The sequence below is a fragment of the Indicator indicator genome, chromosome 16 (assembly GCF_027791375.1).
Source record: "Indicator indicator isolate 239-I01 chromosome 16, UM_Iind_1.1, whole genome shotgun sequence".
In the NCBI taxonomy this organism is placed as follows: Eukaryota; Metazoa; Chordata; class Aves; order Piciformes; family Indicatoridae; genus Indicator; species Indicator indicator.
The window spans coordinates 7,746,888-7,760,032 of record NC_072025.1 but is presented as its reverse complement, the minus strand read 5'-3'; the positions used below and the strand labels follow the sequence as shown (position 1 = coordinate 7,760,032).

At 36.1% G+C, this 13,145-nt stretch overlaps 1 protein-coding gene across 1 annotated transcript in view; it reads right to left on the bottom strand.

Annotated features, from left to right (window-relative positions):
• Positions 1 to 13,145, bottom strand: part of THSD4 (thrombospondin type 1 domain containing 4) — a 226,809-nt gene that overhangs the window by 24,559 nt on the left and 189,105 nt on the right. The window lies entirely within an intron of this gene.

Here is a 13,145-nt window from a genome sequence, read left to right as displayed (position 1 = left end):
TACATACAGAGGAAAGATATAACCCCTAAAGACTCTACACAAAGATTTTAAAATTACAACAAAAGAATTTGCTTTTAAACACAGACTTGAAAACGGGAAGGGGGGGAAGTTACTAATATTTTTGGCTATATATTAGTTGGCAATTTACTTTTTAATGCAAATTGAACATAGGAGCTTTGAACTTTTAAAACCTATGGTTGGGGACTCAGTTATTCCAGAGACTGATTCTTCTTTGCCTTGCCACAACTGTGATACTCAGCTACAACGCTCGCAGTGTTACTGACAACTCTTTGTGCTGCTGGGAAAAACTTTGTAAGCTTACAGGCATGGCCTAAATGATGGGAAATTAAATTTATGGCCTTAATTCCACAGTAATACACATTAGAGAAGAAACTTAAACTGTTTCTTACACATTCCAGACCTCTGAATTAACTGAATTAATCAATGGAAGGAGACTTCATGCTTTTGCTGCAGGCCTCTCACTGAAGAACATCAATGTGAACATGTGGTGAGATAGTCACAAAATGTCAATTTAAAGGCACATTACGTTAATTGTTCGATGGACTTCACCAATCTTCAAGCATCAACCAACTAAAATTTTCAGTTATGTTTGTGATTTCAGGTCAGCTAGCATTAGCTTGCTTTATCATATATGCACAAAGAGAGGTATGCAATACTAGTATATTATCTAACTACTAACACTAGATGTGAATTCAGTTTTATGGGCTTTGTTGATCATCCCAGCACTAAACCAACACAGTCACATTTCCAGAAAGGATAAGGACTCAGCAACCCACTCTGTCAAAGTGATGTAAAAAATTATATGAGAACATGTGTGCAATCTTCAAGGTTAAAATATAAATCACTTTAGTCTTAGAAGTATCCCAATTTGTGCAAGAAAAATATTTAATAGGATTGAGTCTGGTTCTCGTTGAAATGACAATAAGGCAGTAATTGAACAGAAGTACAGAAATTAATATTAAAAATTATTATTGCATTCCTTTCTTTCTATGATGTAAATAAATGTAGTTTTTAAAATCATTCTGGACAATATCTAAGATGGAGGAAGATTAAAGATTAAAGCAGGTGGCTACTGCCAGTTCTGAACCTATGTTCAAGAAGCCCATATTGTTGATGGTCTTCACTTTCCATGAAATACACGGGACTGCCCCTGGACCATTTGTTACTGTAAAGAGCCTCAGTGGGTGAAGTTTCAGATTTCTACTTCTTCCTCTGCAAAACACTCAATGTATTTGAGTGGCTAGACAGAGCTGAATCTCATAAGGAATGAATCACAGTGCAGAACTTCCCACCTTTCTGAACTTCTGAAGGAAAGCAGTTAGTATGCACCATTCCCAACAGAGTACTAAAATACCTGGCATAATCAAGAACCTGGTACATTGGTTATTTGCATTTGTAAATAACATTAATGGCTCTAGATCAAACCCTGTAAAAATGTATTCACACATTTTGAAATTTGTTTTTACATAATGCTACATGTTTATTTTCACAAGAGCTATCATACAGCTACTGGTTTCTCAGTTTTCATTTCTGACACATTTACTAAACAGTCTCTCTACTGTGAACATTAGTTGAAAAATATTTTACCAGCATTAGCTATGAAAATGGCCTCATCATTACTCATACAGTGCTGGAAGGAAAAGTCACAGCTCACATGCTATTACATAGAGGTTAAACACGAAATCCATTCACACTACTAGTGTTCTAGTATAGAACACTTCCTTAACTTTACAATCTGAAGTTTTTTTCCTATATTGCTGCTAAATGAATAAATGAACTATCAAGAGCTTGGGGGTGAGGGGGGAAAGGAAAGCTGGTTTAGATTAAATTGTTGTTAATGATGAAGCCGTAGAATGATGACTGAGAAACTGAAAGTCCATTAAACTTTCATTTCAAATCCATCATATGACAGGTTTGATTTCCATACAGGGGAAAATGGGCCTCCACAGCTACCACCTCAACTCTGCCCCCTGAAGAATTTTTATGGTGCTAATACTTTTAGCCAAAGCATGAAAGATTATGAAAACTTTCGTCATTAATTCCTCCTGAGGAACTGCTCATGCAGTCTGTATCTGATTTTATCATTCATCCTGGGATCAGCTTCTTAACTAAACTCATATCATTTACAGTGGCCTTCAGTAATGTTTTGCACTAGAGATCCAGAATATTTCAGATATTCTGTATTCTGATATGACCTCTGATCAACACTTCTCCTTGGCCTACAAGTCTATGACAAAATCTCAACAGGCCATATGTTAAGACTTGTGTTTCAAGTATCTGGAGTATTAATTAATTTTCTGCATTTCATCTTACAGCTCTCCTTTTAAAGATGTATTACAGCTCCTGTCTTCCTGTATATCAATTCTTTATTTTTCATTTCATAATAAGTTCACATTATGCAAGAAAAGGCTCTTCTTGTGGCATTTCCCCAAGTCTAAGTTCTGGGTAAAGCCCCAAACATTTGCTTGTGAAAATTAAACTTCACATAAACTCAGTCTAAAAAGTACATTCAGCTTGAATTACATGCCAAAATCTGTATCACAGCTTCATTTGTCTGATCATTTTGATTATTGTCGTAACTTAACACAACAAAGAGAAAGTGATGAATTAAATAAGAAGAAATGGCAACTGCCTCTATGAGACCTGTAATTTACAATGTAGTCACATTAATGTGTCAGGTATTGATAACATCACACATGGGGGATTGTTACATACCATCAGACAACATCATTAATAGATACTATAAAATAAAGAAGAGAAAATCAGAATACCTGTTGTATCCATCTTACCTAAATACTTCTGAATATTGACAGAAAAAAGCCAGAAAAAGATTGAAGCACTTGCAATAATTATTCACTGAGAGCCAAATCAAAAGCTTGGCATTAATCACTTAATACAAACATTAGAGACATGCAAAGAAAAAAATCTGATGAGTGTTGAGCATGAATGACTTTAAATCTAACAAATTGGTTTGAACATCTACTGTGAAGGTGCTACAGTTTTTAAGGGAGACTATTCTAGGCAGCAGAGCATTTACAGGCAAAGCTAAAAGCTTTGTATGCTTCAGAATCACACACACGAACAACTTCCAGCACCAGGCCCCACCTGTACTTCAGAAAACTGGAAACATCCCAATTCCCAATTTTGTAGACTTACTGCTCAATGACACCTATTTTTCTAACCACTTCACATCTGAAGAGAAGCACTTTACATGTGGGCCTAGTACCTCACTATCCACACTACATTTTCAACCCAAATCACATAACAGTATCCCAAGTCCTACTCAAATGCTTTACAAAATACATGAAGTCTCCAGACAGACAGAATCAAAGTTACTTCTCATATATTAAAATTAGTATGTCTCTCTCATTTGGTTCTGACCCAAATAGAGAATAGTTCCTCTCTTCTGGGAGGGGGACTGTGTGATTAGTGGGAAACAAAAGGAAGGCTTGTGCTGTTAACAGCAAATGCCTTGTTGGCAATTTAATCCAGGGTACCTTGACAAGCTGTAGATTCACTCAAGATGCAAGACGAAGATTGATAAAATGTAGTAAAAAATTATTCCATGATTTTCCTCAGCAGAGGCAGCTACAAAATGAGAGTGAGTGAGACAGATGCAGCTGCCAATTAAAGCAAAGCATCTTACAGTCTTTACACCTCAGCACAATTTTTACTTGACATATCTCACTTGAAACATATTTTTAGTATTTTACTTTGATAAGTAAAAGTATTTCTAAAAAATAAAATTCTGTTGCTGTTTAAGTTACATTTAAATTTAAGAATGCTTTCACTCAACTAATTTTCTTAGAAACAACACCACTTTCCCAGCATCTTTAAAGAGAGTGCCCAGAAACAGTTGGTGGTAAATACTATGACTTTAAAGAAGGACTGAACAAGCACATGATGAAAGAAGTTAAAGAAACACACAAGTTCTCCTATGCTTTGGTGTCAGAACCTTAGTGTCTTTGGTCTGACTGTGAAAAATATACATTAAATTTACAATTTAATTGTGTAAAAATAAAAATTCTTCAAATATTGCTTCATGAACATCTGTTGCATTCCTGAAAGAGCTGAAGCCACAAGTACCAGACAAATTTTTCACAGACACAATACATAATTTTCATCCAGTCTCAGCCTTTTTGTTGAACTCACTCCTTTTTGACAGGTATTTCCCAGCTTTTACTTACAATGGCAATACAATTTATCAGTTTATCAAATCTCTAAAGCAGCACCATGGGTGAATGAAGCTTTGCAGTAAAGTACTGTTGTCAATGTAATTTATTTTTTAACAGTTCTAAGACTGTCCTCACAGAAAGAAGCTTAATCTTGCTCAGAGCAACTTGTGTGTCTGTTCTTGCAGATCATCCAAATAACAAATTCAGGACTAGCAGTGTCTTGGAGGGACACCTTTCCAACATAGCAGGTGACATTTTAGCTATGAAACTCCCACTGGATCTGCAGATTACAGTATTTAGCTTAGTTCCATAATTTCAGTTAGAATCTGGTTCTTGTATTTCAGGAGTTGATTGGACTGGCTGCTAATGGCTCTGAATGTGATAGCTGAGCCTTCTGGCCACAGCTCAGTTGCACATTATTTAGTCCAGCATAGAAACGCAGCACGCATTTGGCCTAAATCCTATGGGTGGATAAATGCAATTGAATTATCCTCTAATCTAGACACTACTTCAGTCAGAAGGGCCAGAGTAGTGAAATGAACATGTTCAAATACCCCAATCTCTTCTCCAGCTGGTATAACAAAAAGTGTATTGTACCTCCTTGCGCTCCTGACAATTGCCAAGAACAGGAGTAGCTGGAAGACAGCTAAACCAGCTAATTGTGATATCTCTGCAGCACTGTTATTTGTAAGAATCAAAAGCTGAAGCAGAAAGAATTATAAATGCTTCTTTTGTTTGGTAAATACCTTTACCTCCTCTCAATGAAAAACTGGAGTTAATGAATGTTCCTAAGCTGTTTCAAATTTCAAGTGGAATTTCTCAAGAATTTTGGATGCTCTGTGTATTTGTTGAATACTGTAAGCTGAATAAGTTGAAAACTGTAACTCAAAAGACACAGACCTGTGGAGCTGCAAAGCACTGTTGGGTCCTTTAGCTTAGTACATGAATTCCTCTGGCTCAATGTCTGTCACCCTCACTCTCTGAAGGGCCTTACAAACATAGGGTCTTATTTCAAGCAAGTTTCACAAAGGTGTTGAAGTCTCAAATCCAGTAACACTTGACCAAATGCTGACAACAGGGTACAGAAGAGATCTAAAATAATTTTCTTCTATTGAAAAGCTGCTTACAGCAAGGGCACACAGCATTATATGCCAAGCTTGGAACCAGATAGCAACAAGGTAGATGTGAACAGGGCACTGGCATGGAGACTGAAGTTACAAGACCAAATAGAGATCAGAGGTTATAATGAGTAGGAGAAGATGGGCTTTGATCCATTTAGTGGTCATTTTGGTAAGGATAGAGGAAGCTTTGATTAATTCAGGGGCCACTACAGGCCACAAACTAAACCATAGTTCCACTGTCCACATCCATTCAGCCCTGAAAAAAAAAGTTCAATACTTGACTTATTCTGTCTTCTAACAAAAGCTGACAATGGCATGGTAATCCTTCGTCTTCAGCTTAAAACAATATTAATTTATTACAGATCTTCAAAGCATTTGGCTCTTCGCAAAGAAAAATAAAATATACACTAGTTAAAGGCCATCTCTATTTACCTGAGAATACTTTTCCAGAAGATGAATTTCTGGCACAATAAACTGGGTGGTCAGAGGAAAGCTGGAAATACAGCAAGTCAGTTGAGCACTGGTATCCACTTTCTCCTACATTTCATGGCTGCAAGGGCTCAGGGCAGTCTTACATATGTTATTGTTTATGTCACTCTGCACATTTCAACATAAAAAAGATGCTCTGGGACTGAGCTGATTTGATATTTATTTGACAAAGCTATCAAACACACAAGTGATACCTGGAGGTAAGCCATAGACATGACAAAAATGGAAATAAATCTAATTTAATTGATGATTTTTATGGTTTCAAGAACAACAAAAAACATGACTGAATTATTTCCTTAAAAGAACCACAGGATTATCCCAAATACAGATCATTTCAGTGTATCCCTTATCATTCTGTCATTGTTTTTTATACAAGCTACCTATTAAGCTAATGAAACAAAAATGTTCTATGATCAAATTTTTTTATGGAAGCATGGAATAAAAATGGACTTTCAAGTTGTGAGGCTATCCTCAGAAAATTAAATAAATCTGGTTAATTAATGGCAGGATTTTAGTCTGCAGCACAGTGGAGTCTGGATTATGAATAGATAATAGAAGAAAATGAGTTAAGCATCACTAGTACATACTATACAATTATTCTGCCATTAGGAATTAAAGTTTTCCCAAGGATGTGTGGGAAATAGTATGTAAGTAACAAGAAAGCTGCTTTTCCATTGTTCTACTACGAAGTTATGTATTTTCTTTAACCTGCACTGTGCAAGCAGACCTCCTGCAAACTGCTCTGCAGATAGTATTTCTCCAGTTTGATTTTCTAGACCTTCTGCCTCCACTCCCACAGGTCCCCTGATCAATATACTGAGCAAAGATTATTATATACATAGATTAATGTAAGACCAGATCTTCCAGAGGAGCTAAGGGAATCTCAGTAGCAAAAACGGCCAAGTTTATGCTCCTAAACCATGAAATATGACCACAATGGATTTGTCATACTGAACATTAAATATTCAACATTTCAAAAACACATTTCTTATTTCTCATTTACAATTCCACCTTAGAAAAGAAAAACCCATGTCTTCATGTCTTTGATTAATTCACATTAAAGTTTGATAAGCTCTATCTTCTTCCTTTAGTGGAATTTCTCCAGTATGACAGATTCAGAACGACAGCAAATAATTAGCTATAGCCTTAATTTTATTTTAAACCAAAAATTATCTCATATACGATCTACTCTTCCTGCACTTCAGACAGCATTTTTAACACTGTTAGATTAACAGAAATTAGTTTTCTGTAAAAGTACATCTAGGACACTTAGCTTCATATTCAGCTGTGAACATTTTTTACATATTGGAGATAAATAAGAGTTTCTTTTTATGAATGCTGCAAGTAAAAAGCTTGTTAAATATCTACCCTCCCAAAAGTAAAATTTCAACAGGCTTTGTGTTATAAACACAAATAAAATAATTGGTACAATGGCAACAGTCTAGAAAAAAGTCTAGAAAAAAAATTCATGTTACTGAATAGATAGCATAGATTCTTACCTGAGTAGCAAGCCTTTAACTTTGTATAACTTATGTTGATCCAATTAAAGTAAAAAATAGAAATTTTATCAGGGACAGAGTAAATATAAGAGAAATCAGTCCTCTTAATCACTCTTCTTTTTTGGGGGGGTGGGAGGGTGTGCAGCTAGACCACAATGATTGCCAGAATTTAAAGTGGTTACATTCACAGGCCTCTGTCAAATCATAAATCAAAGCACTATGGACATTGTATTCCACTGAGTGAGCACCTTGGAGATCCCTTCCCAAGCCCTAATACATTAACAAGGCAAGCTGTCACTTTTGTGTCCAGTAAGTTGTTTATCTGCATAAAACTGTGATCCAAAACCTCCTTGTACTATAATTCTGCAAACAAATTTGACTTCAAGTGCCACCTTGGGATCTAGTGCTGTGCTAACACGTTGGCTCAGATTCTAGGATCCTGCTGAGAACCAAACAATATCAAAGTGGCTGAAACTGTCCTGGAGAATGTTGATGCTGTATCAGGGAGGCACAGATGGTGGAAAGCCTGACTCCACCCTCTTCTGCAATGTAAGAAAATGTTGCTTACTTTCAAGTGGAAAAGGACATTGCTTGGGAGAAACTCTACTTACTGCACTGCAATTTCTGCTGAATAACCCCTTTTCCATCTCCCCACCTCCAGTATAACTTACAGCCAGAGTGATTCAGAAACAAGGATCCAAGATCTCATTCTGCTCAGTCCCATTCTTCATTCCAGGCTGACCTCTGCCTAAACAGCACTAAAAATTAAGTTTATCAGGTGACCTCCATGTTACTGGCAAAGAATTCTCCATCTTCAAGCAGGAAAAGATTTCACTCAACACATCTACTCCATCTGCAGCTTTTTAGGCTTCATACCATTGATTCCAACAGTTAACATGTAAGCATTACTTCACTAGTTACCCTTCTATTAAACTATTAATATTAATGATAAAACATCACCGAAAACATGTTGACAAGCAGGAACTAAAAGCTCAAGTGAACTAAAACAACCTTTTAAAAACTTTACTTTTCTTTGTGGCTTTTACTTCACCAATCAAGCTCTTTATGTGACCTTTATTTAATTTCAACTGTTAAACTGGAACCATATGATGCAACTTAAAATTTACCCTTTTATTGATGACTAATGGAATACAGAAATGGTCTAAGTACTACTGAAAAATGAAGAACTTTTTGTTTTTGAGAGAAGAAAGCCAAAGAAGGTCAATTACATAGATTTAGGAGAGGCTTTAGGATCTTTTAGATGCTAGGCATGTGGTATGCAACTGCTTTATATAGCATGCAACAGGACTAGCAGTAACTGCCAAAGTTTGCAGAGCTTATTATGTAACATAAAGCAGTTGAATTTGAGAAACAGGCATTCGGTAAAGCTATTGAGCAACCTACATTAAAAAAAAGGCACAAAGTAAGTTTAAACAAATTAATGGAGCCAAAAAATCCTTATTGGAGGTGATTATTATCAATCCAAGTAAACAGCAATTCACAGGTACTTTCATTGCTTTTGACAGATATATAAATCCAGGTTCAAATTTTTCCATACACTTCAAAGAGCTCATTGGTAGAGTGAGTTTTCGTTAGAATGAGCTTTGATATTTCCCATCATGTTACCTTTCAATTAGCATCTTCTTACCCTTACTTTCTCCACCCCTTCTATTTCTTTTGTATTTATTAATTTTTGTTTCTATACTAGTCGATAAGAACTTCGTAAACTGAAACACAAACCTTGCCCATCCAAAGAAACCATAAACACCTGATCCAAGAATATCTTCACACAAGCGAAAAAAATCACTACGTGAATCTGCATTGACAGTCTCTTCTGGTCTAAATAACCCCAAACCACCATTTGGAACCAAACCAACCAAACAAAAACCCATCAACCAACAGAAAACAGGAACAACAAAACCCACAACAAAAACAAAACTACAAAAAAGCCAACATAAAAAAGACATGGAATAATACTGCTAACTAATGTAATGAGTTATGTACTGGCTGAGCAACATATATAAAAGCTTTCACTGGTCTAACACAGACAGCCAAAAAGCAGCAAATATTGTTCTCTGGACAGTGATATTCCCTGAAGCTCACTATCGCTGCCCTGCTGTCAAGTTTGTCAAGTCTTTCAAGACTTTTTGCAAATAAGTGATACAGTTTCTGTTGCCCCAAAACTGTAGTCTTATTGTGTTTGTGTGTACATACACACAGGCCAAGGAGCCACCAGCATATCCATGTTTAAGATGCTCAAAGACAAGGAATATTGCAGCACTCTGAGTTGTCTACAAAAATCCCCACTCGTGCTGGTCATCAATGACCAAAGAAGACAACATGTTACTGCAATCTCAACCTTATGAAACATACCAAACGTAACAGAAGAATAATCTATTCAAGAGCTCTTCTCCTGTCTCTTAGGTTCAATTCTGCCTACACTAAATAGGAAGATACCATAAATCAGACACAGTGAAGGAGACATTTCTCATTTAAATTGGCAAACTGAGACACTGTTCATAGTTTTCAGTATGACATATGAAAAGTTCACAGCCTACTTAGTTAACAATTATTATACTTCCAAACTAAATATCATGCTTATATTATTTAAAGACCATAACTCCTAAAGAAAGTATCTGAACAGGAGTTGATGTATTAAAGATCTTTCTGGATGATATTGATACGCATATATTCCAAGTCCGGGAGTTTCAACATTGTTTATTTATATTCCTATCCAAAATCCACACACTAACTTAAGTGGTTAATAGCATTTCCTGATTAGCTTCAGAAACAAACCCCACCTAAATACCAAATACCACTGATTCATTTTACAATTACTGTCAGATGCAGTTTAGGATAATGGTCACTTGAGACAGAAAAGAATTTTTGGTAATTTAGTGGAGAGATCAAGTATTTTCCATTTTCATACCAGGATATATCCACAAATACCAATGACTTTATTTTGTTTTGTCTTTCTTTTCCATTCATTTAACGGCTTTTTCTCTTGACCCTGTCTCACACAAAATCCATTCCATGTGTTTGCAAGCATATCTTTATTATTGTTATTATTAGTGCTATTATTATTAGGTTTTAAAACTTTTTATTTAAATCAGGTGTTAGTACCTATTGCTTTACTTCCCCTCCAAAGAGACAGGCCCTTTCAGCTTAGCTAAGGCAGCACAATTCCAGGGAAATCAATAGCACCATTGTAATTTACAAGCCACCAAAGATCTGCCCCTGCTTGTTTGAACAGCAGGTTTTTTACATCCACAAGCACATAGGCATAAAAGTCTGCTGAATGTTCAAAAGCATTTTTAATTTTTGTGCACTTCTTTTCAAACACTCATAAAGTTATTTGGGCAGTAGGAAAAAAACCACTTGATCCAGCTAGGCTCCAGAAGCATCTAACACAGTTCATTGCAGTAGGAGTACTTAATGGGCATTTTCAGGCTGCTCCTTATCCTGCTCACAGGATCATGAAGATCCAATTAATTAATGTCAGAAACACACTTTGAAGATAAGAAGTACTTTCTGCGACAATCTTCTCAAAGAATCAAAGAGCTTTTGTTTCAACAGCCAAACTCTGGATGGAGCCATGAAATACAAACCCATAGACCTGTGGAGTTCAGAAGAAAATACCACTGAAAGTGAAGGAGGGCAGTCTTCCACAGCAAAAAGTTTTAGTCACACTCCCACCCTCCCTAAGAAATTGTTTACCATGCTGAATGGATTTTACATGCTAAACAGCTACACTATTTATTATTAGTTTTAAAAACAGTGTCTTTAAATATTTCTGGAATACCCTAATGGTTTGTTAAAGTCTTGGAGCCTTTCAAAGAAAGAGAAACATAAGCAGCTCTGCTTTCACTCATAGGCACTATGCAAGCTAAATTACACATAAGATGAAAAGCCGGACCTGTTACTGAATCCGCACATAAGATCAGTTCTAGGATTCTTCTTACATTGCTTTGGACTCTGAGAAAGCTGGGTCATCATGATAGTTAGGAAGTTGAAAATAAGCATTTAACTTTGTCCACCATCATTTCTGCTGAGGATTCAAATATGCACCACTTTTGGTGGCACCTTTCCTTTTACCTCTGATGTCAAGCCCAATACTTTGCAAAATATGAATATAATTTATCTGACACACGACTTGTCAAAACAGAATTTGCACTTCAGACTCTTAAGTACCTTAGACTAATAAAACACATTACCATTAATACTAACTGTTTGCTTGAAAACCTCATCTACACAGTGTATTTTTTAAGGTTTTAAGTTGCCAGAGTCTTGCCTATGCAGGCCTAAAGAATTTTACAATTCCATTTTTGTGCCCCACTAGAAAAAGCAGAATTTTAATCCTTGCATGTGGTGGCATTGAATTGCCTTAGAACAAGAGAACAAGAGGTGAGAACTGCAACCTGAACATCATGGGTTTTTTTTTCAGTTTTCAAGGGAAGAAAGTCATAGGATGGCTGCTTTATACTGGAGGAGAGAAGAAAAGGTATGAGCAGGTGGCAATGCATTACAGTTATCAGTTCTTGTTAAAATCTAAATCCAACAAGAATTTGACTCCATATGTAGAACATTGTACCAATTTCAAGATGTAGCTGTACTAGAATGAAGGAGCAACAGATGGCTCACATATGAGCAGATGTTGTGGTCAGTGTTTACTGTTCAATTTTGTTAATTCATTCTAAGACATGATGAAAACTCAAAGATAGTAAGAGAAAATGGCACGATTCAGCCAAGTGTTAAGTTCATGCTAATTCCACTCCATTCACTGCATTCACCAGGAAGATCTGCATTCTCAGATGTATACACGAAGTATAATAAGGAAATAAAAAGGAAAATTTTAGACTTCACTACATAGTAACTTTATAGCTGCTGTGTCACTGTGTTCTTTGTTCTAACATGTAGGTTTAGATTTTTACCTTACAATCTAACAAATTAACTCTTTTATAGTAAGGAGAGTTGAGAGCCTCTAACTTTCTTTAGAGAGTACTTATCAGCACCTGCAGAATAAGGTCAACAGAGATGCATTTAATTCTGAAGCCTATCTGGGTTCCAACATGCCCCATTTTGGTTGGATTTCACAGGAATCCTGACCATATTACCATTGTTTTCTACTTTGAAAAAGCAAGGTAGCTAACAGATTGAAAAAATCCTTTACCAATTAACCTCAGAAAGAGCTTTGAATTGGTATTGCTTCATCTTACATCCCTTTGCACACTCTCTGTTTGTTTCTCTTGAATCTTTAGAGACATTCCAAGGTGGGAACAAAAATACTCCATTTGATTTCAGCTTTGCTTCAAAAACGTATGCTGTGGAGACAGAGAAGCTGATGTCAAAGCACACATTCTAAACTGAAAAGCAATAACAAACAGTGAATTTAAGATCCCTTTAATTTTTTCTCAGTGTAACTTTCAACTTTAGCCAATAAAATCTAACTCAGGAACATACAGGACAGAGTATCAAACATCATCCTAAGGTGTCACACTCTCCTGATGCTCAATAAGTACACAATAACATTCATCTCCAAGGTGCATACTGGAAGTCACATTGCTGTTTTCCTAAGTGTTTGAATCTCCAAAATAATTACTTTCACAATAACATTATGTACTACATGTTAGTATGCTCATATCCTAGTCTGTTAACTGAAAGAAAAAAGATGAAAGCTGCATTGTCCTAAATAGCTTGTAAAAACACAGCTTCTGTTTGTTGTACGGTCATTGGACATCCTTCTCCCTGGATTTTGCCTACACACCCCTCCTGGCACATGAATTACCACATGCAGTTTGTTATAAAGAAGCACCACCATCAATATAAGGTAATTACATGTT